This window comes from Ceratotherium simum, chromosome 37 (assembly GCF_057802395.1).
Source record: "Ceratotherium simum simum isolate JZ-2026a chromosome 37, ASM5780239v1, whole genome shotgun sequence".
In the NCBI taxonomy this organism is placed as follows: domain Eukaryota; kingdom Metazoa; phylum Chordata; class Mammalia; order Perissodactyla; family Rhinocerotidae; genus Ceratotherium; species Ceratotherium simum.
The window spans coordinates 13,079,886-13,102,243 of NC_141936.1; positions in this window are offsets into that span (position 1 = coordinate 13,079,886).

The following is a 22,358-nucleotide window of genomic DNA, read 5'->3' on the forward strand; positions in this document are numbered from 1 at the left end:
CGTACAAAGTGGAGGGAGATTGGCAGAGATGTTAGCTCAGGGCTGACCTTCCTCACGCACACACAGAAAAGACATATGAAGACTATCTCAGCTAATTTATACAGAGACTATCTGTAGGAAGATGCAAGACCCTAGTACCGGTGGCTGCCTCTGTTGGAGGAACCAGGTGCCTGGGAAACAGGGGGTGGGTATGTGGAGGTTTTCCCACTGTATTCACATTTGAACTTCTTGAATTTTGTACCATGTGGATGTATTACCTACTCAAAAACAAGTAATTTTTTTATGACCTGTGAAGAAAGAGCTGTAATATTTATTTATTTTTGTCATGAAGTCACTCCTCCCGCCACCTTTCTTCTAAAGTAAGAAATTCTCTCAAGGCCTGAGGAAAATGATGAATTAAACTTTTCCTGACAGGAAAGACAAAGTCTGAGAATTATGCCTGATGGAGAGAATGAAGAATCCTGGCAAGAGATACGGTGCTGACAGACACAGAAATGCGCGTCTGACAGAATTTGGACTAGTCACTAAAACTGAGAGAGAACAAAAAGCTAAATGTGTTCAGAGTTATATCTTCCTTCTTATTGTCAATTTATTCAACTAATCAATGGACTTTTTAGTCATTGCATGCAGTTTCTGTCCTCATCCAACTAACTGTGGGGTCTTTTTTCATTTCTTCTGAACGGACTGACACAAAAGTCAAGAGGCCCGCTTTTGGTTAGGAATACGCTGCTGTCAGGGTGCATTTTTCACTGCACGATGGTTCTGTGTGCCCCGCTAATGACCTGTGAATGCCACCGTGCCAGAAGATTGCAAGATTGAGCAATGTGACAGGAATTATAGGAAAGGATTAGGGACAGAACAGCTCATTGCAACACATGGAAAGAGGAGAGAGGCGAGCTTCCCTTGGCCTGTTTGACAGAAGTGTGCCAAGGTTTAAGTATTAGGTCATAGCCAAAAAGCTATTTTTGCTGTGCCCTTTGACCTTTTAGAAGGCGAGCCACATGCTACCAATGATACACCTCAAATTTTAACATGCTGCCCTGACTCGAAAGGGGTAACAAGGTGCTGGATATCGTAGGGCCCTATAGAGTTTTCTATTGCATCATTCACAGTAGGACAAAAGAGTCTTTCATGGGAGGGTTCATGGGTGTCACCATCTCATGGGTGATACTTGTGTATGGGGAGAGGGAAATAGTTTACCTAACGGATGTAGCCTTTCTTTTCCTCACCTCCTCAAATCTCAATATTTTTTTATTTTTATTTTTTTTGCTGAGGAAGATTTGCGCTGAGCTAACATCTCTGCCAATCTTTCTCTATTTTGTATGTGGGTTGCTGCCACAGCATGGCCTTTGGCACGTGGTGTAGGTCTGCGCCTGGGAACCCAGGCCGCCGAAGCGGAGCACGCTGAACTTAACCACTAAGCCACAGGGCAGGCCCCACAAATCTCAATTTTAAAAATAGCTAATGGCAAAGCAGGTTCTAGAACACCAAAAAGCTGGCAATGATATAAAACATGGTGCTACAGGCAGGGGTTTGAGGTAGCCATGGTCTCTCACAAAAGTGCTATGTTGCACGGGATTTAGAGGAATCAGAGCTCCCTTCTGGCTAAAGAGCATAGGGAAGGCTCCAAGGAAGAGGGGGCATGCAGTGTTCACTTGGTGGAGTAAACCCAAAAATCCTTGGAGAGCAATCAGGCCAGGCCAGAGACCATCTCCACGGCAAAGATGAAACACTTCCCTTATCCACTAAACAGTCAGGTCGACTGGAACCAGATGGTGTCTCTAAAAATGTGGCCCGCAGCCGTGACTGCAGAGTTGAATGTGTGACTTGCATTCTCTTCAGAATAAGAATAGATGATGTAAAATAGTGCTGGTTGGGACCGGCTCAGGGACAAAAGAAACCGATAGATGGAAATGCGTGCCCAATCTTATTGCTCGGTGTCCTTGTTTCCTCATCATTCCCTCCTAGTAGCAGGTGAGCTTCAGGAGGGCGGGGCTGGGCTGTCTGACTCAGGGGTGCACTCCAGCCCCTAGACTCACGCCTGGCACATGGCAAGTACACGGCAAATTTTCCTCAAATGAGTGAGGGGCATTCCCAGAATAAAGTTTTGGTGGTCAGGGATCAAGACAGCTGTCCATTCTCTGCAATCTTTTCTTTTCTTTCTTTTTTTTTTTTTTGTGAGGACATTCAGCCCTGAGCTAACATCCATGCTAATCCTCCTCTTTTTGCTGAGGAAGACCGGCTCTGAGCTAACATCTATTGCCAATCCTCCTCCTTTTTTTTTTTTGTCCCCCAAAGCCCCAGTAGATAGTTGTATGTCATAGTTGCCCATCCTTCTAGTTGCTGTATGTGGGACGCGGCCTCAGCATGGCCGGAGAAGCTGTGTGTCGGTGCGCGCCTGGGATCCGAACCCCGGGCCGCCAGTAGCTGAGCGTGAGCACTTAACCGCTAAGCCACGGGGCTGGCCCTCTGCAGTCTTGAAGTCTGTCTTTTCTGGATATCCTGGCAGAGGACGAGTCTTGATTACAATCATCGTTAACCTGGGTGGCTGCACAGATTGCCCCCCAGTTCTGAACCCAGGGATAAGAATTCCTCCCAGCTCCTGACAGGCTGCCTTCACACTCTGACTTACAATCGACCTCTTTGATTAGGTTTCATTCCGGCCCATCTTGCCCCTCCCAAACACATTTTATTAACCCCTTTTAGTCCAGGAGTTGAGCCAAAAATTCCTGGAGAAGGTTGAATGCCTCTTCCTTGGCCAGGCTGACGTTTGAGCACACACCGCCCTCTTGTGTCTACGATACTTTTGACAACACAATTTTCAACATCTGCTCAAGCCCAGCAAAATGAAGCCTTTTACAGCTCTTAGGCAGAAAGACCTCAATATTAAAGGGGAGGGAGAACACACATGCCGATTCTCCCAGAATGTCCAGAATAGTCTAGAAGGTTGTGAACATGATACTGACTACCCAATCCAGAGCTTTGAAAATTAAAAAATATAATCAGGCATGATGAAATTCAAATTTAATAGCTCGCAGATAGAAAATGCTACCTTCCACTGGAACTGGGCATTTTCCATAAACTGAAGCTTAGACTATGAAGTCGAAGGCAGTGTACTGCCTTTTTTTTTGTGAGGAAGATCAGCCCTGAGCTAACATCCATGTCAATCCTCCTCTTTTTGCTGAGGAAGACCGGCTCTGAGCCAACATCTATTGCCAATCCTCCTCCTTTTTTCCCCCAAAGCCCCAGTAGATGTATGTCATAGTTGCACATCCTTCTAGTTGCTGTATGTGGGACGCGGCCTCAGCATGACCGGAGAAGCGGTGCGTCTGTGTGCACCCGGGATCCGAACCCGGGCCGCTACTAGCGGAGCGCGCGCGCTTAACCGCTAAGCCACGGGGCCAGCCCCCATTGTGTTGCTTTTTAATCACCATTCATATCCTTTGTTGTGTTGTCCATTCACACACCACACACACACACATTCATACATATGTGAGCTGTGTGAGGGTGTAAACACACCCATCTGCGAGTTTGTACTCTCAGTCACAAGGTGAGACCACTCGTCTTGCTCACACACCTTCTCACGGAGAGAGAAGGCCCTCAGATCTCTAACCCTGGCCCATCCTCTTCACTCCACCCCTTTAAGCAGGTGCAGGGTGGGTTTCTGGCACAGCCCAACAGGCTCCTGAGTCTGAAATTCCCATATTCACTTGCCCAAGCATGGCCTGGATGAGGCTGGTGGCCCGAGCCTCTCTTCTATTGGTTGTTAAAGTAAAAAGACTAGAATAAAAGACACGGTCACCATTGACATTATAAAAGTCATCTCCTGAACACTCAATTATGTGTTATCCTGGGTTATGTACTACAAATAAAGAATGAAAAGACACACTTTCCATCGTAGGAACGTACGTTTTATGGCTCCAACCTCACCTTCAGAAAACCGCAATTCAGGTCTCTGCAAGAGGCCCATGCTGCGATATAAACGGTGCCCCTGAAGGTGTGCAGTGCACAACCTGAACATCCTTACAAAGCAGCCCTGATAAAATACTTTCTCGACAAAAGAGTGTGAAAGCTCAGACTCTGCCTTTAAAATCTCATTTTGGTCGCTCAGTGAATTCAAGAAGTAAGTCAGGCTTGTGCTTTCCTATCTTCCTTTTTGGATTCCCACTCCATCCGTAAAACTCTTCTCCCCACCTAACTTCATGCCTTCTCCACGCTTTGTCCTCCGAGATGCACCCTGTTTTAACGGGGCATAATCCCGTACCGCAGAGGAACAGAGCTCCGCTGGCAAATTTACAGACAAGTTAGTGACCGGCAGGTGAGAGGGACATTGTGGGTAGCACAACATATCTGATATCCCTTTAAGCACGCTGTCTGTGTCTGTCTTTGTCATCTCTGTGAAAAGAGGCCTCTCTTCCTTTTCTTTTCCTTATCTCAGTCTCACTAACCACAGGACACTTGGCCCAGTAGCAGGAATAAACCTGACCTTTCCCTCTCGGGCTCCAACAGGCAGCGGTGTTCACGTTCGTGTAACGAGCGTAGGAGGAGCTTGATTTGCTCTGAGCTAAATTATCCTGGTAAATTTTTTTCTGATTTCCCTTCAGAGTAAGTCGAGGATAAGGGCAAAGGGCAGAGGTTTTGGGTTTACAGTTTTCTGCTATAAAAGAGGTTAGATTAACAACATAACAACAAGTCACCTTGTCAACATAACAACAAGTCAGTCATCTCCAGGCCAGTTCCTAAAGTGAAGGATGCCCAACTGGATAGGTGATTGGCATTTCAAAGTGATTCCTGAAGATGGTTTCCTTTTTCTGAGGCCTGAGAGGGGACTCTTCTTGGGTGAAGAGTCTGAGAGAAATCTAAACAGAACAGGCTGTCAGTTGCCTGCATTCCTCATCTCACTCAGCCCATCACACTGTCAAACGGCTCAGTCTCCACCTTGCTAAATCCAGTAGAGCACGCCCAGTCCTCATCCGCGAGCTCTCAGCACGACTTGCCTTCTCCAAGTTGCTCACTCTCTCCTGAAACTTTTTCTATGGCACCCACACCACATCTTCCTGGCTTTCGTACCACCACTCTGTCTCTCCTCTGTGGCTCCTGGGGGGCTCCCCCTCCTTTGTCCTTTTCTGAGTCTCAGGCACATCCTTCCAACAGCCTGCTTGACATCTCCACGTAGATGACACACAGGTATTTCCAATTCTACACGGCGGACCTGAAAGTCACAATCTTGCCCTCGCCCGAAACAAGCCCAGCAACAAAACTGCTCCTCCCACACCTGGCCACTCAGAACCTGGAGCACTTCTTGACCAACACCCAACCCTCACCAACCTTTAAGTCCTCTTCTAAAAATATGACGGATTCATTGACTTCTTTCCATTGTCATTGCCCCACCTAAATCCAATCCATCGCACCTCTGTGCCAGTCACACTAGCTTCCTCGCTGAGGTTCCTTGCTCCCACATCTCCATCTTCATCCGTTTGCAACCCATCCTCCCCACGGCAACAAATGGAACCCTCACTGCCCTGCTGAGAGCATACCCACTGCTCTCAGGAGAAAGTCCAGAATTCCAACAGATCCTACAATGCTGGGCAAGACCTGCTCCCCTCAACCCCTGCAGTCTCATTGCAAGCCTTGCCCCCTTCTTTCTCCACAATCCACATACTCTAGCTTTCCTTCAATTCCTCTAATTCCAGAACCTTCCTAACTCAGTCTCCTAGCCTGTTCTTGCCTTTGCCTGGAAATGCTCTTGTTCCCCCATTTCCGTGGCCAGCTCCTGTTCAGACTTCAACCCTCAGCTATTTTCTCTGTGGACACCTTCCCTGACCCACAGACTAGGTTAAGATCCCTCTGCCATAGTTCACAGCACCCCTCACCATTGTAACCAAAATACGTCTTTTGTTCTTTGTAACCACAACTGCCTTCCAAGGAGGGTAGAACTCATGAAATTGAAGGACCTTGTGGCTGCTGAACATCTTAAGGATCCTGACCGTGAACATTTATGGGAGAACTAAGACGTTCTACCAAATACAGTGACAGGAAGTCACAACAACAACAAGACTGGATTTCTCTGAGCAATTCCAGAAACGTGAGCGAAGAGGATCAGTGGGTCAGGTGCTGTGGGAGCAAAGGATATAGAGAGGGCCCAAGTGGAATGACTGGAAAAGCCTTCTGAAGAACAGAGTTAGCGTTTAAAATAAAACATTTTATTGGCCCAGGACTCAATAAGCAGATCGACCTGTCTATATAAAAGACTCTCCCTGGGCCGCCTCGTGTCTTAGAGGTTAAGTGTGCGCGCTCTGCTGCTGGCGGCCCGGGTTCGGATCCCAGGCACGCACCGACGCACCGCTTCTCTGGCCATGCTGAGGCCGCGTCCCATATACAGCAACTAGAAGGATGTGCAACTATGACATACAACTATCTACCGGGGCTTTGGGGGAAAAAAAGGAGGAGGATTGGCAATAGATGTTAGCTCAGAGCAGGTCTTCCTCAGCAAAAAGAGGAGGATTAGCACGGATATTAGCTCAGGGCTGATCTTCCTCACAAAAAAAAAAAAAAAAAAAGACTCTCCCTGAAGAACTCAACTCCTATTAAACTTCAGTCCATGAAGAATTTTTCGTACAAGTAACAAGGACACATTTGGCAGGAGAGATGTCTGTAGGAGCTGACAAGGTGAGGACAGAATCTGGAGGGATGGCTCTCCACTATACCTGACCCCCTGTAAGTGTCCACACCGCAGACTTGGGGAGGAAGCAGAGTGTAATAAAGGAAGTAAGAGGACCAGCGGGGAAGACACAGAGGTGACCAAGGTGGTGGGGACAGGCAGGGTGGCCTCCTCCCTGTACTCCTTTCTTCTCAGAATAAGCTGGACCCAGGGTTGACAGCAAAAGCTATAAATATCACCTAGAAAATTCCCCATGATTGATCATTAGCTGATAATCCATTCAACGTTTCCCAAGAGTGCTATCAAGGCACATTTATAGCTAATCTACGCATTCCCAGACACACCCAGACGGGAACACATTCTAAGACGATGACAGAGATAAACAGAGTATCGATCTGGTGAGGCCCAGCCTGGCAGCACTTCCTCAAGGCCGACTGGCTTATGCATCCGTTTTTATCAGTTTTTTGGAAACTCTCCCAGAACACTAATAGTAAATATTTTCTTAATTGAGAAAAAAAAGTTTCATTCTAATCAACCAAGTACACCACAGAACAGACTGAAGGAAGTTTTGCCTTTCGAGCAGAGTCACAAACCTTGCTATAAAGGGGCAGGGAGTCAATGGTAGGCTTTGTGGCCACATGCGTATCTGCCACATGTTTTCATTTTTTCACAATCCTTTAAGGATGCAAAAACCATTCTGAGCTTGGGGACAGTACAAAACTGGGCCAAGGACAGACGTGGCCATGGGCTGGAGTTCGCTGATCTCCGCTTTAGCGTAAGGAGAAATCGAAGTTATGATACTAGATCACACTAGTTGATGCTTGTTATGTGCCCTAGGAGGAGGCATCAGGTAGGGAGGCGGAGGCTCAGAGGTGTGGAGCTCCTCCCAAGTTTCCATAACCAGAAAAGGCAGAACCCTGATTCAAGCCTGATGGCCTGACCCCGCAGTCATATTCTTAATCTCTGTGCCAGCCAGTGGTTCACAATGCTGGGCTCTCTGCAGGCATGCCGAGTGGCAGACCTTAAAAGATGACCCTAGGGGCTGGCCCGGTGGTGTAGTGATTAAATTCGAGCACTCCACTTCCATGGCCCGGGGTCCACAGCTTCGGATCCCGGGCATGGACCTATGTGCTGCTTGTCAAGCCATGTGTGGCAGGCGTCCCACATATAAAGTAGAGGAAGGTGGGCATGAATGTTAGCCCAGGGCCAATCTTCCTCAGCAAAAAGAGGAGGATTGGCAATAGATGTTACCTCAGGGCTAATCTTCCTCACCAAAAAAAAAAAGATGACCCTAAGGGACTGTCTGCAAAAGTTTCACACGTTGGCGACCACCCAAGCACAGGTCTCCTGTGATGCAGAGGGCAGCACTCAACATCCACGCTCTTCTCACGGTGGGGCCACTGTGCTTTCTCTAATTTGAAAAGTCACTCATAACTATTTTTATTGCCTATAGAGCCCAGAGAGAAAACTCTCCTTCTAGACTCAGTGGGGGTGGAGGAAACATAACATAATGTTTATTATGTTTCTACTATGGGCCAGGCACTGTTGTGAGCCCAGAGTCTATACTGCGAGTGCAGGGTCCACACTGTGAGTGCAGGGTCTACAGCTCTGAGTGCAAAGTCTACACTGTGGGTACAGGATCCACACTGTGAGTGCAGGGTCTACACAGTGAGTGCAGGGTCTACACTGTGAGTACAGGGTCTACATTGTGAGTGCAGAGTCTGCACTGTGTGCACGGTCTACACTCTGAGTACAGGGTCTGTATTGTGAGTACAGAGTCTACACTGTGGGTACAGGGTCCACACGGTGAGTGCAGGGTCTACACTGTGAGTGCAGGGTCTACATTGTGAGTGCAGAGTCTACACTGCGTGCACGGTCTACACTCTGAGTACAGGGTCTGTATTGTGAGTACAGAGTCTACACTGTGGGTACAGGGTCCACACGGTGAGTGCAGGGTCCACATTGTGAGTGCAGGATCTGCATTGTGAGTCCAGAGTCTACACTCTCAGTACAGGGCCTGCAGCTCTGGGTGCAGAGTCTACACCATGACGCGTTTGCTACGACTACAATCATATTACAGTAAGAAAAGACAGAAAATAAACAAGTAAACAAACAATCATTTCGGGCACAAATAAGTCCTGAGAGATGATATAAGTGAGGTCAGATGATCAAGAGCATCCAGGTGGGGACTGGTTGAAGTCTTCTAGAAAGAGCTGATCTTGCTGAGAAGGGAGCCTCTGGAAGACGTGGGGCTGGAGGGCTGAAGGGGAAGGAACAGCTTGGTTTGTTGGTCTGTTTCTCTCCCACCCCTCGAGGCTCCCCCGGCACCCAGGGGCTAGGAGCCTGGGAACTGGATTTTGGAGACCCCCTCGCCCCAGCCTCTAGAGGAGAGCACATTCTGCCCCTGAGAAATGGTGCAGTGAGAGGAGGCGGACAAGGCCATCGTTTTCCTCCCACGGTGCAGGGGAATGTGTAGGCTTTGCAAACGCGGGGTTGGGCGTTGCGCATCCCGCCTCTGCAGTTGTGCCCCTCAGCATCAGTTTCCTGACTTCCCTGATTCTCCAGCACATGGCTGCGGTGGAGAAGCGGAAAGCCACTGTCCCCTTCCAATCCTTCACCAGCAGGCATTGGATTCTCTGAATTAAATCTTCCTCTCCTTCAAAACCCATGTCTAGACGGGCTTCTCTTTCCTGATTCAATTCCATCTGATACCCTCAGTGAGTGCAAAGTCCTGAGGCAGGAACACATCTATTAGAGAGAGAGTTGGCAGTGCTGTAACAGAGAGAAAAAGTGGGGAAATTGAAGCCAGAGGTAACCCACGCCCACTCCAGCGAGGGCCTCCTGAACCACCCTAAGGAGTCTGGATTTTATTCTGGAAGTTCTGGAAAGGCACTGAGGGTTTAAGGTTGGGGAGGGAATTAAACAGGAAAGGGGAGAAATGGGCAAGACCAGACTGAAGAAACAGACAGAACTAAGGAGGTGTAAACAATAACAATAAAGCTTACAATAACATGTTCTGGAAAAGAAACAAAAAAAGGCTAAAAGGTAATTTGGTAAGTATTAGTCAACATCTGAAGGGCTCTTTGATTTCTTATGTTTGCCAGATGTTTCCCACCTATTCAGTGGACAAAGAGGACCGGCCTCAAACAATGGAAGCATTCAGGTTAGTTACATGGGAAAGAAATCCCTGCCTGCAGAGAGAGGTTGAATAATCCCTTTTCTTGCAAATCTACAAGGATAAGATAGACACTAGTGGTTTTTGGCTGGATGAAATCTAATTTGAAGACAGTGCTGAGCAGTCTAGCAATTGGATCCACATGATTTTGGATAATTTGGTCTCATGTCTATGGTGACTCCATGAAAATTTTGCCTTGATTCTGATACTGTGTGCTAATTACTCTGTGTGCTCAAAAAGTCTGGTCTCTTGGAAGGACATAATATACAATTTTCACATTAAGGAAACAGACAGTCTGGAAATAATAACCCTTACGATATTGTCACGAGTACATGATAAATTACGTCAATGATAAGAAGGTTACGCATCAGTCACCAGTTATTGCATATTAAAAAGTTATTTACTGAACATGTGATAGGTCTGTGGCAGGAATCCAGGTAATGGACCCACAGGCCGGCGATGAGCCAGGGAACAGGCAGCCACAGTAGGCAGTAATGGCCCAGCTCTGCCACTGACGCAGGCACTCAGCTGGTCAGGTCAAGGTTTCAGCCTCAAGACAATCACAGTGATGTCGCAGGAGCAGGATACAGGATGTAACGTACAACACCCCTCATCTGTCAGCTATGGGCTCCGAGGGAGACCAGCCTATTAGAATAAGGCTTCACCAAACTATTGGTCTCTTATCTGGAGTTGTGAGGGGTGGGGCCTGAGGGAGAGGCACAGAGTGCCCGCCCGGAAGGTGGAAGCCAGGAAAGCAAATGTAAAGCTGGACCCTGGATCTTGGTGCCAAATGGAGCAAGAGGCCCAGGTACAGGAGGGAGGATTGAGAAACAGGAAGTGGAACAAGCAACCTGGGGGTGGGCTGGAGCGATGCCGCAGGTGTAGACCGCACCCTCTCTGGCTTCATGTACAGAATGGACAGAGCCTGCCGCCTGAGGCCGAGATTGGGCTTAAAACCCCAGCTCTAAGTCACCCACTGGGGGCCCTTGGGCAAAGTACTTGACCTCTTTGAGTCTCAATATCCTCATCTTTACAGTTGGAATACTGGAGATCTTCATTATCCGAGGATAATTGGTACAGGCAGGAAAAACCCTTGAAGTGAATCTATTTAAACAGGAACCAAAGTGTCACAGCAAATAATTTAGGAACAAGTTTGATTACAACCCTATCTTTAAAAATGAAATGAAAAATTATGAATATAAATTATTTTGTTTTATAGTTAACGAAGCATAGGTTATAATGACAACTATTAGCTAATTTCTAGAACAACAAATAACTCAGATTTGATTGCAGAGTTTTGGGCATATTATTCCTGACAACAGTCTCCATGCTGCAGGGCTCCATCAGTTTTTCTAAGGTCTCTCCTAATATTTTAGTAGACAAAGAATTGTCTTTCTATGATGTGGCATCTTATTGTCAATATGTTTCTTTCAAGAACAGATAGGGAAAGAACAAATCTAATTGTGGTTTTCAACTTTACACAGTTTTTAAAAAAAATTCTACAAATCATCTCCATTTCTAGCAATTTGGTAGACCAGATACCCCGACAGACAGACACAGACACACACACACCCCCCCCAATGAGTTCATTTTGTTCTGAAACTTGCCTTTTTCCTCAATTTTTCTTAGAGATCTTTCAATGTGTATTATATACATTTATCTCATTTTTAAAAAGCTGCATAATAATATATATTATGGATATGATTTAATTTGAAATCACAAAACCATCCCACGGTTCTAATTTACTTCACTTTTCTATTGAATTTACCACTTTCTAATGCACTCAATATTTATCCACTATATTTATTTTCTTTCTTCTCATGAGCGTGGAAGCTTCAGGGGGGCAAGGATTTGTGTTGGGTTTGTTCATTAATATAACCCATGTGCTTAGAACAGAGCCTGTTACACAGTAGTTTCTCCATAAATACTTGTTGAATGAATTGGATTAATCAATGAGCTATACTTCAACCAATTCTCCAATGACTTATAAGTTTCCACGACTCTGAACAATACTGCAAACATCGTCATATGTGCTTGTACATGCACAAAACTGCGCACAAACCCTCCATATCTAAGCAATGATGGTCACTAGATTAGAAACTCTATGGAAAACTACCTTTATGGGCAAGACAACTCACTATTATTTCACTCGTGATTATTTATTGCAGATAGATAATAAGTGACTCTATTAGCATTGCTACTCAGATCTTTTCCTAGAGGTTTTTAATATTGCTCTGCCACAGAGAAGGCACGAGATTCCAAAACAGCCACGTGCTTACTCTTGCTTTCCCCTTCACCCGAATCCATGTCCTTCCCTCATGGGAAGATATATAGCCCTCTTTCCTCTGGGATAAAAAGGTGGAGAAAGCAAGCTCTTGCCTACTTCCTTTTTTATTGCTCCAAGTTGAACCAACAGGCAGAGCTGAGCATTCTAAGAAGACGAATGCCAAGGTTGATGTTGAATGTGGACTAAAATCAGGATCCCATTAAATTAACAATGTTTATTTTCAGTGAGTAATATTCTCAGACAATGAAACGCAGCATGTGATATAGGAGCAGGGGAATGACCATGTAATGGCGACACTAGACACGAAGAAACTATTTGTGAGAAAGACACATGAAGCCAGAGGGACCTGCATAAGCCAAACGTCTGGAGGGGGCTACCTCACACCCTCAGTGCATTTTCCTAATACAACATGACTCTCCTCCCATTTCACATTCAACAACATTCCCCCGAATGGTATTCTATCCTAATACCTATCTATCCTAGAGCATCCTATGAACAACAGGATGAATGAGCAGGTTCCATTTTAAAGAACATGCACTCTTTCTCTTAATATTTTTCTGCCTCAGGTGATTTGGGGAAGAACAACAACCAGCCCCCTCTTTTCTAATAAGGGGGCGACTCCATTTGAAAGCAGGATTTCAAATGGACCTATCCAAACCCTACCTCCCATTCTTTGACTCAAGGAAAATAGCATCTTGGGGGTCCCTCCTGGAAGATGTGGTCTCGAGCATCGTAACTGACTGCCCTGCAGGAAGAACATCTCACCAGTTCCCTGGACTACTGGGGCTTCCTCCTCCCATGCCTGACCTTTCAGTCACCCACAGGAGGACCGCAAACAGCTGAGAGCGGCTTTCAAGCCTGTTTGGAGTGCGGCTCCTGCCTTCCTAACCGGTCTCATCTCTCCCAGCTCCTCCCTGCTCCCTACATTGCAGTCACGCCACACCGTCGCTGTCCTGGGCACACCTGCTCTCCGAGCTGGTGAACCTATTCTGTAGCTCAGCTCAGATGCCCTCCACTTTCATTTGCATGCAGACCCAGCCCCATCATTTGCAGGGCCAAGAGTTGAGTACAAACGGAAGCCTGTGGATGCTGTCTCAATATTAAAAAGCGATAAATCATGCTAACAGACTATTAAAATGTGCTCTATCTTTCTACCTTGTCAAATATATTTTCATAACAACCAAATGAAAAAATACTTATAAATCGGTGATTTTTGGCAAAATATCAAAGACAACAGAATTTAATCAGTATTGCATTATGTCTGGGTATTTTGTTGTTGGGTCAGAATGTTTGGATGAGTAACAAGATAGAGATACACATAATTCATAAATTATTATATATTTATTCCAGAATTTTTTCCCTTACCTTAGTTTCAGCAAATTATTAAATATTTATAAATAAGAAAGATTTGAAAAATAATTTGTAGTCCATTGACAGTAATGGTCGAAAGGATTAAAAATGAAATGTAATAGTATTCGATCTGTACAAAATTTGAATATATGTTCATCAAAAGAACAAAATATAGGAAATGTAGGGCTGGCCCCATGGCTTAGTGGTTAAGTGCGCGTGCTCCGCTCCTGGCGGCCCGGGTTGGGATCCCGGCGCACGCCGATTCACCTCTTCTCTGGCCATGCTGAGGCCGAGTCCCACATACAGCAACTAGAAGGATATGCAACTATGACATACAACTATCTACTGGGGCTTTGGGGGGAAAAATAAATAAAGTTTAAAAAAATGAAAGCTTTAAAAAAAAATAGGAAATGTAAAAGTAAAAAAATTTTAAAGTATTTTTCACGTGCTTAAAAGTTAACTTCTTGAAAAAATCTTCAGAATTACCCACAAAATTAAAAGACAAAATCAAATGATAATTAACAAATATCCATATTTTAAATAAAAATTATTCAAATAAAGCTGAAATATCTATTTTTTTAAAAAGTCGAATTAAATTTTAGCAAATATAAGATTAAAAGTATGCACAAACCTAGTGTTTAATGTTCATTTAGGGCCGGCCCCGTGGCTTAGCGGTTAAGTGCACACACTGCACTACTGGCGGCCCGGGTTTGGATCCCTGGCTCGCACAGATGCACCGCTTCTCTGGCCATGCTGAGGCCGCGTCCCACATACAGCAACTAGAAGGATGTGCAACTGTGTCATACAACTATCTACTGGGGCTTTGGGGGAAAAAAATAAAATAAAATAAAGTTTAAAAAAAATTAAAAAAAAATGTTCATTTATTGCCAAGGTAAAGAATCAATAGCCTATTTCATGTATGTTATGTCTAGACCTATATGTAAACAAATCAAAGATGAATGTGAATTGTTTAATATTGTAAACATGGCTCAGCTACCTGGTGCAACTGTTGTGAATATCACACTAACAGGTGAGTATCTCCAGAATAATGAATTAGAACAAAGAGAAGCAAGAAAATGGATGCTTGCCACTCCTTACTGGAAACGATCCTTTATTATACAAGAATATTTTGTATTCATGCTGAGAAGTATTTGACAAGTCAATTTATCTTTTCTCTTGGCTAAGTATTTCCACCACACAAACCCTCCTCCACATACCCTGAAGCAATCAGCTCACAAACCTCCATGACGGTGGGAGAGGGGCAGTTCCTATTTCAAGGACACAGGGCCAGAGCTGTGGACACCACTTCCCCAGGGCCTGAGCGGTGTTACCTCACAACAGCGGATGTTTAGGCTTACAGGCCGGGCTCTGGATCCTAAGCAGCAGAGGGACCCTTGTGTTTCTTAATAGAACTACGTTTGTATGTTTGTGGTATGTGGGACCCTAACGTGCAGGGCCAGAGATCCCTTGCCCAGATCTAAGGTTGCCCTTGGTGCACGGAAAACTCTGATTATTGAAGCATCACCTCTTGTGGAAGCGCCTCTTTGGAGGGCCACCACTGGGACATGCCTCTAACACAGGGCTCAGCAAGTCGCACTGAAATGACTTGTTTATCCCTGTGCTCCCACTCAACTGCAGTCTCCGTGGGGGCCTGTAGCTTACAAACAAGATTTATGTACTTCACTCTGTTGTATTTCAAAGGTAACACGTGTTTAATTTGCCAAATACAAAATTATATTGAATATGTTTTTCCAGCCCCTCCTGCCATCCTGTTTATGTGCCCGAGTGGAAAGTCATGTGCTCTGGGGAAAGACTGTGGTTCAGATTCCTGGGCTGCACGGGCCCAAGGGTGGGCCCGCCTACATGTACATGTTCACACTTGTGGGACTCCACATGGCTTGCGGGGCACCAGCTGCTCCAGGTCTTGACTCTGTGGCCCAAAGTCTTGCTATTCTGAAAGTCTTCTTTTTACTAAGTTTTGAGTGACTCTCATCATATTCTTTTATTTGCAGAATCTGAGCAGTAACCTGGGACAGCAGGAAGCCTGAAAAAGGATGGGGGGGGCCAGCCCAGTGGCGTAGTGGTTAAGTTCGCGTGCTCTGCTTTGGCGGCCTGGGGTTCGCAGGTTCGGATCCCGGGCGCGGACCGATGCACCACTTGTCAAGCTATGCTGTGGCGGTGTCCCATATAAAGTAGAGGAAGATGGGCACGGATGTTAGCCCAGGGCCAGTCTTCCTCAGCAAAAAGAAGAGGATTGGCAACAGATGTTAGCTCAGGGCTAATCTTCCTCACAAAAAAAAAAGGATGGGAAAGGTCCCACAAACTCTTCTCCATGAATGTGGGACATGGGAGATTTGGAAATGTTAGTTTTGAGGCCTCTACTTGGTAGAGACGTCAACCTCGGAAGGTATTTCTTTGCACCGTTTCTTAAAGGATGAGTGGGGACTGTTGGATACAAATGGAAAAGATTAGATATCACAATTCTAATCATGCTTACAATTCAGATCAAGACTTCAGAGTCAAACTTGCATTGGTTATGCAGAAAACAAAGATTTCAGTAAAATAGACCCTCATAGTCCTATTGTAAATATGTCTTTAAAATAAATAAATTCAGAATTAAAGTAAGCTATTCTATGAGGCCAAAAGTCCTTAAGGAAGTAAACCAGAGGCACTGTACAATTCTCCCAGGGAGATTGATTTAAATAACAACAGAGAACCAGTCATGTGCTTGGGTAAAGCCCAAGCCAAAGATGGTATTTAAGGATCTCCCCCAGCAGAAGTCAGATCAGACTGCCCTCACCTCCTGAGTCTCCTTCTTCACTTCACCCGAGTCCTCTCTACTGACACCATGGGGTGCTGTGGTCTCGGTGGTGCCTGCGATGGTGGCTGTGGTGGTGGCTGTGGCAGTTGCACCACCTGCAGAAGCTACCGGGTCGGCTGCTGCCCCTGCTGCTATGGCTGCTGTGGGGGCTGCTGCAGTGTCCCCGTGGTCTGCTGCTGCTGCCACTCCTGTGGCTGGAACTCAACTCACGTGGCTGTGTGAAGGGCCGTTGCCAGCAGAAGTGCAGCTGCCAGCAGAAGGGCTGCTGCAAGAACCAATGCTGCTATTAGGTGGACGGCCCCGTCTCTCAGCAGGTGCTGCTGGGGGCCAGGCTCACTCCTGTGCTTAGATCTTTTTTTGTTTGTTTGTTTTTGTGAGGAAGATCAGCCCTGAGCTAACATCCACGCTAATCCTCCTCTTTTTGCTGAGGAAGACCGGCTCTGAGCTAACATCTATTGCCAATCCTCCCCCTTTTTTTTCCCCCAAAGCCCCAGTAGATAGTTGTACGTCATAGTTGCACATCCTTCTAGTTGCTGTATGTGGGATGCGGCCTCAGCATGGCCAGAGAAGTGGTGTGTTGGTGCGCGCCCGGGATCCAAACCCAGGGCCGCCAGTAGCAGAGTGCGTGCACTTAACCGCTAAGCCACGGGGGCCGGCCCCTGTGCTTAGATCTTTAGACATTCCGAACTTGCATCTCTTCTGGTTCACCTAAATATCAAGCCTTGTAATTTAATAGAAAGACACCTGAGTAGAAGTCAGAAGTCCTAAATTCAAGTCCATGCTCTGCCAGAGCAGCCTGACCATGAATAACTCACCTTATCTTCCCACGTCTTACTGTCTTACTCATCTATAAAATAACAAGGTTGTGGGGCTGGCCCTGGGGCCTACTGGTTAAGTTCGGTGTGCTCTGCTTCAGTGGCCTGGGTTCGGTTCCTGGGTGCAGACCTACACCACTCGTCAGCGGCCATGCTGAGGTGGTGATCCACATACAAAATAGAGATTGGCATGGATGTTAGCTCAAGGTGAATCTTCCTCAGCAATAATAATAACAGTAAGGTTGAACTAAGAATCTCTAAGGATCTTTACAGCTTAAGCAGCATATGAATTTATTGAGTTCTCAAAACTAAATTCACAAGTTCTCTACCTCACAGACTCTCTTATATATCTTGGCTATAGTGGGTGTTAAAATTTGTTTATATATATACAAATATATACAAATATATAGTTGTATATATATAAACAACTCTCAATCTAATATTATCTATCAATCAAAATCCACACTACAACAAAAACAGGCCACAGCTTTCTCCTGAGGATGCAAAAATTCACATTAATGAGCTCAGTGGAAAGAAATAATGCTTTTTAATATATTTCATTCTTTTACTTTTCTGTTTGTGGAGCTTCTGCACTTGTATTCCTACTTATATTGGTTATATATTGTACATTTCTTACAATTTCTAGTGTTCTCTAATTTTCCGATGTAATTTCTTAATAAAACACTAGACAAATACAATGTTTCACCGTCTTCATTTTGATTTGTTTTTGCAGTGGTTCTTGAAGAGGAGTGGGAGTGATGGAGTTGATGTTTGGCAACATGTTGCAAACTTCAGGAAAGTTATTAGGTGAAAGATAAAGAATACACTGAATTTATTAATGAGGTAATGCTAGCTACTGTAACAAATGGACACAAAAATATACAATGAGTTAACGCAATAGACATTTATTTCTTGTTGATGTCAATTATCCTGAGCAGTTCCAGGTGGGCAGAAGAGGAAGGGGTTGGGGGAGCTGTGCTTCATCTGGTCATTCAGGGATCTAGGTCAATGGAAGCTGATATTTTCAACACGTGACTTCCAAGGTAGCTTGGCTGTCTCCAAACCACAGGTGGAAGAGAGTGGGCAATGCACATCACTTCTTAAGCTCCTGAGCTTGAAAGTGTCACAGCTTACTTCCTCTCACTTCCCTTTGGTTAGAAGTAGTCACATGGCCCAATCTGGGTGCAGGAGGCGCTGGGAAATGTAGTCCATGGCTGGGCATACACTTCCCAACAACTGTCTACGATGAAAGGAAAAGTGTGATTGTTGATGGACAGTTAGCTTTGTCTGCATATAAAGCCCATATTCTAATAAAACCCTCAACTGATTTGACTGGAGTGTGTTTAGAAGAGGATGGCTGACAAAGCAAGGGGGGGTGTTTAATACCCATTCACATCATATGAATTCCTCCTGGGTAGTTATCCGGGGTACCTGTGGCATACGTGGTGCACAGTTGGAGTTACCTCAAGGTCATATGAACCTTTCATGAGGTGGAGCTTCAGGGACAGGACTTGAGAAGACTGAGCAGAAGACAGCAGGAGCAAGAGAGCTTCTGGAAGTGTGGTCCCTAGTGTCTGACTACAATCCTTACTTGGTGTGCAGGAGGCTGGGGGAGGACGGGGAGCAACGGAGGTGGGGAGAGGTCAAAACAAGGTGCTCCTGCTTTGCCTCCTGTTTTCATCAATGGCACAAATACCACTTGGCTGGGACTCCGTTCTCTCTTACATTAACTCTCTCCCATCTCCCAGGCGAATATTTCTAATACTCTTGAAGTGTTCTCATTTGAACTAACCAGATAGTTTTTACTTGTTTTTAAGATGTTACATGTCATTCTAGACATGTAAGTCTAAATGTCTATACATTCTAGACGCCTAAGACATGGAAGACATACAAACATAATTCACATTATTTTAAAAGGATCTGGTACATGGTAATCCCAAATAACCTAGAGAAAGTTTTCCCATACCACTTAAACAAGATCACTATGGTGAATTGTCTTGCTCAATATTCATTTCAGTATCCTTTTAGTATGACTTTCAGTATGGCAGAGGCTGGAATGATTAAAAACTACATTTTCCAGAATACTTTGCATCAAGGGTCTGGAATTGCAACTCTTAGACTGTCCCTTGAGAGGTATGGAAGACAGAAATGAGGTGGAAGCCGTCTTCCTGTTGTCTGTTGCTGCTATGGAAGATTGGGGGGGTCTTGAATTTTCTGCACTGCAGCGATGTTCCTGGGTCCAGATGATATTAGTTTCACAAAAGTTAAGAAGAATTTGCAGTGGCAGCAGAAGTCAAATTCAGCATTCCAGGGTCCAGTCCCTAGCCTTGTGGGTGTGGAAGGACAGGAGCAGCAAGGGTGGCAGTGGCTTCCTGGACTGTAGTTGTAGTGGTGCATGAACTCGGCCATTCCAGAGGTGGCTTCTTGATTTCTCTGCCTTTCTGACAACTGCAGAGGCAGCAGCTCCCTGGGGCCATTCAGCAGTCACGTCCTAGGAGGCATTCCTGGACGCCAGCCTAGAGCCTGCCTCTCCAGCCCACCTAACAATTTTGTACACACTATTCCCCAATTACATCTCTTCCTGCTTAACATAGCTAGAAGAGTTTTGGTATTCTGCAACTGACACTGGTACAAGAAATGTCCTTCTGACCATCTTTTTGTGTCAAACTCTAGCCGTCCTCCAAAGCCGAGAGGAACCCTAGTTCCCTGCCCATCTTGATAGAATCCTTCCTTTTTCTGAACTCCTTTTGCTGCTTTAGTGTGATATGTGACAAGTTATTTGTGTACTTTTCTATCCCTGGTTTTAGTAACTTTCAGTTTTAGAGTTATTGTTTGCAAAAAAAATAGACGCCCACTTAAAGTAGTATTAAAGGGATAATTTGTTATAAGAACATAGAGGCATCTCACAGAAAACAAAGACACGACCTGCAGTCAGTCTTTACAGGGTAGAAATCAAAAAGTAGAAAGGCTTTGAGAAGCCAGGCAGCTACCCTTTCTCAGCTTCTCCCTAAAGGCGCGTGGTCTCTCGCTTCTTTCTGCAGATCTGTATCTTTTCCTCATCATCGTCCTCCTTCTCCTTCTTTTTTGCAGACTGGTTTCTCTATTTTTTTCCTGGCATAGCTCATGAATTTATATAATATGCTAGAGACTGTACTCCTACCCAGAACACTATGTCTCCTTCCCCTCCCCCCAACTTTAACTGGGCACAAATCACTTGAAATAAATACTACATTATTCCTAGACTCCCTTGCAGCTAAATGTTGTCACATGACTACCTTCTAGCCAATGAAATGGATTTTTAAAAGGAAGAAGTTGGGCCTTTCTCTTCCTTTATCCTTCTGAGTGAAGATCAGATATGACTGTTGGAGCTATGGCGGCCATATTTTGATTGTGAGAATAAAGAAATCAAAGAGATGGTGGATCCATGAGTTGAAGAGATCCTTGAGGAAGTGGAGCTGCCATTCAGGCTCTTGAGTACCTATCTTCAGACTTCTTGTGTGTGAAGAACTAAATTTCTATTTTATTTAAGCCATTGTTACTTTTAATTTCTTTTTACATGCAACTAAAGCCTAATCCTAACTGATACACATGTCCTCTCATTTCATGCATAACAGAGAATAACTAGTGTCTCTTTTCAATTATAAGCTCCCGGGAGAGATGAGAAGAGCTTAGCTTCTGTATTTACCAGTCTTCCAATTAGCAGTGGCCAGGGGAGCAAAGTTCCATAATACAAATGAGATACAGAAGATCTACTCATGTAAGTTGTGGGGGTTGTTTTTACGGAAGGAGGCATATGAGTTGGCAAGATATGTTGTCTACCATACTCCTTCTCTTCAGTTACAATCTAATTCCTTTTTCAGCTTTATTCTTAAATATCTTCCCCTTCATAAAGCACAGACTATATTTCTACATTTTTACATAATTCTTCAGATACTTACTTTTAGCCACAGTGTAAGGATTACCAAATCCAAGTGGAAATAAATTTTGTTATGGCCACTAGTAAAGAATGCTACTTACTTAGTTTTGGCCTTCCAGCAAAGAGTTTAGAAATCAGACTCTTGATTCTCGTAGTCAGGTAAAGTCCAACCAGTTCAAGTCCCTATAAATAAACCAATATCTAAACAGTTCTTTACTTCAACACCTTATGAAGACAGGTAAAGGATTTGAAATTACAGAGCCCACATTCTAAAATAAGTAACTACCTCTTCCCAAGCAGTCATCTCAGTAATAAATATATAATTTATTTATATAACATTATAATTATATAATCATATAATTTGTATAAACCAGTGGGAGGGTAATTTTTAATAGTTAATTTTTACAAAATAATTACATAATTATTCTAGAAACCTTAACCATGCAGAAGTATACAAATCATAAAATGGAAGTATCTCCCTTCTCTCAACCCCACGATACTGTGGTGATCTGTAGTGGTGTCCTTTCAGTTCTGTTGAGTGTTCTGTGTGCTATGGTTATGGGTGGGATATTTTTAATCCATTTGGTACAAGGAGTCATTTTCTGCCTGGACTCCAAATTGGAACTAATGTTTCAGCGCCCATTACCAGACACTCCCAGTGTAACACACTCAGTGTGCCCTCCTGCTTCTGAAGGTTGTGGTGCTACTCTCTAAGCCCATTACACTCGAGCTTATGGACTCCACTGACTCCACTTCTGCATTCATGCATTCATTCATTCATCATTCCCAACAGCATTTGCTGAATCCATGTTCTGGTCTGGGGAGGGGGATTACACAAAAGAAGAAGGAAGGCACAGTCGGTATTAGATCTGCCTAATGTTCGATTCTCTTTTGGACACACGTTGGTATGTATTTCATCACCCACTTGAACTCAAGCATTACTGAATGACTCATTTGGCCAATAAAATGCAAACAGAAGTGATATGGATCTCTTCTGGACAGAAATGTTAAGACCCAGCCTGTGGCTCACCACATCTTTTTACCTGCCTCTGCAATTGTGGAAGCCAGGATAGAGATGGTTGGTGCCTCTGTCAGTCTGGGTCTCTCATCACCTACCATGAGCAGAGCCCCTTTGTTGATTCATAATGGCCAATTAGTATAAGTGAGAACTTTTGTATTTTAAAGCTGATAGGTAACCTAACTGATAGAACCTTTACTTGAGGAGCTCACAAACTCCTCACAAGTAGGGAGACAATATGGAACCACAGACCAGAAAGGCACTGTACGAGACCAAGTGATCAAAGTTTGAAGATAATCTTCCCTCTGGTCTCTC